Genomic DNA, 3,767 nt, shown 5'->3' on the forward strand with positions numbered 1-3,767 from the left:
TTTCATACAATATAGTCTGATCATGGTTTCTTCTCCCTCAACTCCTCCCAGATCCTCCCCATCTCCCCACCCACCCAACTTCATGGCCTTTCTTTCACTCTCTTATTGTTGATACGCATATTTCTTTCTAATTTCAGTATAATCAGATATGGAGTTTTTTTCTAGAAATTACCTAATTAGCTGATGCAATTGAGTCACCTATAGCCACACTGGCGAGACTGAGGCAGGGAGATAATGGGTTTAAGATCGGCGTGTGCAGCACTGAGAGTTGCAAACTCTTACAAGAGAAAAATAGGAAGGAAGGAACGAACGAGAGGGAGAGAGGAAGAGGGAGAAGGTGAAGAGAAGCAAGTACAAGAAATGGCCACCAAAAAAGAAAAAAAATCCCAAACAAAACAAACAAGCAAAAACACCCTGAGGACTATTTTAACCACCCTCTGTATTATCTGAAAAAGAACAGCTGCTTCTTAATCTTTTCTTTTCCTTCAGGAGTCACTCATGTGTTTGAATAGAAATTGAAGGGATGTCCCTGGCCCACACACTTCAAAGTTCTGTTAAAGATTTTCTTCTCTTGAGCTGTGCCTTGGTTTTACTTGTGTACTTTTTCCTTCCAGAGCTCGGAGAGACCTCGCGGGTTGTTTTTTTTTTCCCAACCCCTCCATCACGGTAGGGGGCGGAGCATCCTTGGGCGGAGGGGAAGGCGGGTAAGCCCCGAGTCGGGGGGAGGAGCTGCTCTTATACGGGCTTGCGAGGCTTGGGCCCACCACTCGCTGGCTGCCTGCAGGGGAGAGACTGCAGAGTGCCTGAGTGGCGGCGGCGGCGGCGGCGGCGGCAGCGGCGGCGGCGGCGGCGGCAGCGGCGGCGGCGGCGGCGGCGGCTGAGCATTCAGGCCCTGGCCTCAGCGGTCCGGGAAGTAGATGTTTTCCAAGATCTGTGGAAGATTTGAGTGTTAAAGGTGAGAAAAGTCGGGGCCGCCGGTTCAAGGTATTAGAAAAGGAATGGCGCTGTGTGCTAGTCATTTCTATGAGAGAAATGATAACTGAGCTTTGTATTCCAGATTTTTTTAAAAGTCCAACGGGAGAGAGGTGGCGATCATATTACACCTGTGGAAAAGAATTCTTCATGAGGTTGCAAACAATAACTTTTGAATGGATCATTTGGTATTTCAGGCAAAAAGCTGTGGTGGCTGTGGTAAATGTTTAGAAAACTCCTGGCAAATTAATCTTCTATTTTGAAAAAAGTTTTGATGTCGTAAATGAGAATTTAAAGTGTTCAGGATGCTGGCTTTCATTTTACTTTCTCTGTGTCGATTGTATTTCCCACAGATACTAATATTTTGGTGAATTTTGTATAATAGTATACAGCAAAATATAATTTGCAGATTCAAGTGCCTCCGTGAGCTGGAAATTTGGTCATTTGTCAACTCAGTGCTTTTTTAAAAAATCAGTTTTTAAATAATTGCAAATAAATACAAATATGATCTTTTTCTACATCTCTACTTACATATGAAGAGATGAGTCTTGAATGGTATTAAAATATAAACAGTAAGCATGAGAGGCTGGCTTGGGGGTGGTAAAAGCCTGGAATCTCAGTGCTTGGGAGGAGGGGGCAGGATGATCAGGAGTTAAAAGCCAGCTTCCAATAGTTAGTCTAGGCTACACTAGGCCTTGTCTCAAAATCAAAACCTGAGAGATCATAAAAACAATGAACATATATCATTATACTAAACAGAATAAACAATTCCACTAATAACAAAGGACATCTCATATTAAAGAACATCGGAGGGATTGTTCAATGTTTTGCCATGTTTCACTGAGCATGTAGTACCTACATTGGCATAAATTAACTGAGATGTGAACTATATATGAGGATTGAATAAATGTCATTTCAAGAAGTGCATTCAAGTGTACATGTGATGGACTAATAAAATCAAAGCAGTAATAAAGAGCTCAGGCAACGCGCACTGGGGATGTGTGGTTTTTGCTTTAGACTTTTTGGACTTTTACACTCAGAAATAAAAATGGAGCTGAAAAAGGAATAATTTGTTTTGTTACAGGTGCTTGAGCAGATGCCCACACACATTCCATTGTCTTAAGCTGCAGCTGGATTTTCCTGTGGATCTGAGAAGGCTGGTTATCCAATTACTTGTGTTTGCTTAAAATTCAGATAGTTAGGCTATAGTCCAGACTCTGGTTCAAACAGACGATATTTATATACTCTTGAGAAAGAATGTAGAAAATGTTCAAACACATATTGTGGAGCAGTATGTAGGAGATAATGTGCAGGCTAGCAAAACTGTATCATTGAACACTATTTAGTTGTAAAAAGAATGCTATGGGTTGGCCTGGTGGCTCAGAAATGTGCTTGTTATGCAAGGCTGGAGATCTGAGTTCCAGCTCCAGAAACCATGTAAAGGTGAAAGGAGAGAACTGATTTTACAGAATTCCTTTGACCTCCATATACATGCCACGGCATGCATATCCAGCCACCTCCCCACACACACACTCACACACACTCAATTAATAAAAGAAATTAAAGAATTAAATAACTCTAAATGCTACAATAAGAGAATAGGCTTAAGGTGTATTCTAAAATTAAGCAACTTCCAGAAACTTCTGCATAATATAATATCAAATTTTTTACAAAAATGAGTGTTGTACATTAATAGAATGAGTGTAAGAGAAAAATGAATACATAAATGGAAATTTGAAAATGGGAATGTAAGTAAAGTTGGAGAGAAAAAATATTTCAACTTACATTGCATCTCTTCAGTTTAAAAATAGCATATTTGAGTTGTTTTCATTAGAAGAAAATTTAAAATTTAGAGATATAGAAAAAATCTTTAAAATGATTCACAAAATAATAATGTGGAAATTGTTGATATAAAAATACCAAATATATCATTGAGGAGATAAACCATCTAATTTCAGATCATTCAGATTATAAGCACACAAATGTACAGCAATATATGAAGAAAACTCATATTTTGATCACCATTGTATTTGGAATCCAAACCTGAATAGAAGATAAACATAAGATATTTTATAGTCCAAACCCTAAAATGAGTTTACTATCCTGTTTTTTTCATAAGAGAGAGAGAGAGAGACAGACAGACAGACAGACAGACAGGAGAAACTGTTAAGCTGAGAATGAACAACTCTGGAAACTTGAGAAAAGTACTCTTTACATGGTTATTGCTCCCACTACCCCCTCCCAACTGATTGTCTGCAGTTCTGGTTTTGGTCAAAAGATGGCGCTTACCAGGTTTACTAAATGTTTTCCAGGCAATTATTTTTTTAAAGTAAAGAAACAAATAATATATTCTGTTTTAGCAAGCTGTGAGCATTCACATGGGGTGTAATTGAAAATATCTGTTGTATATAACTGGAAAAGTCCACACAAAGAGAGTGAGTGATATGAGAATTTATAAACAAAGTACAAAAAAAAAAAAACAAACAAAAAAACAAGGTAGTTTGCCAGAATTTGGCTGATAGAGCATACAAGGCAATTATCAGTTCCCTTCTCTTATGGCTCTACCTCTTAATTTTCTGAATGGAGATTATTTCAGAATGAAACAAATAGAGTTGTCCTAAAAAGCATTTCAACGTATATGAATAAGAAGGAAAATCAGCATATCATGAGATTATCAGGGATGTGATTTCCCCTCATTTCTGTGCCTCCCAACAGCTAGAGTTTGGGTAGGCAGTTTTTCCACATTTCTTTTCATTTTATTGATTTGATTTTCTGTCTTCCTTTTACCCAGCATC

Source organism: Peromyscus californicus, unplaced genomic scaffold, assembly GCF_007827085.1.
Source record: "Peromyscus californicus insignis strain IS unplaced genomic scaffold, ASM782708v3 Scaffold_10__1_contigs__length_136768540, whole genome shotgun sequence".
NCBI lineage: Eukaryota > Metazoa > Chordata > Mammalia > Rodentia > Cricetidae > Peromyscus > Peromyscus californicus.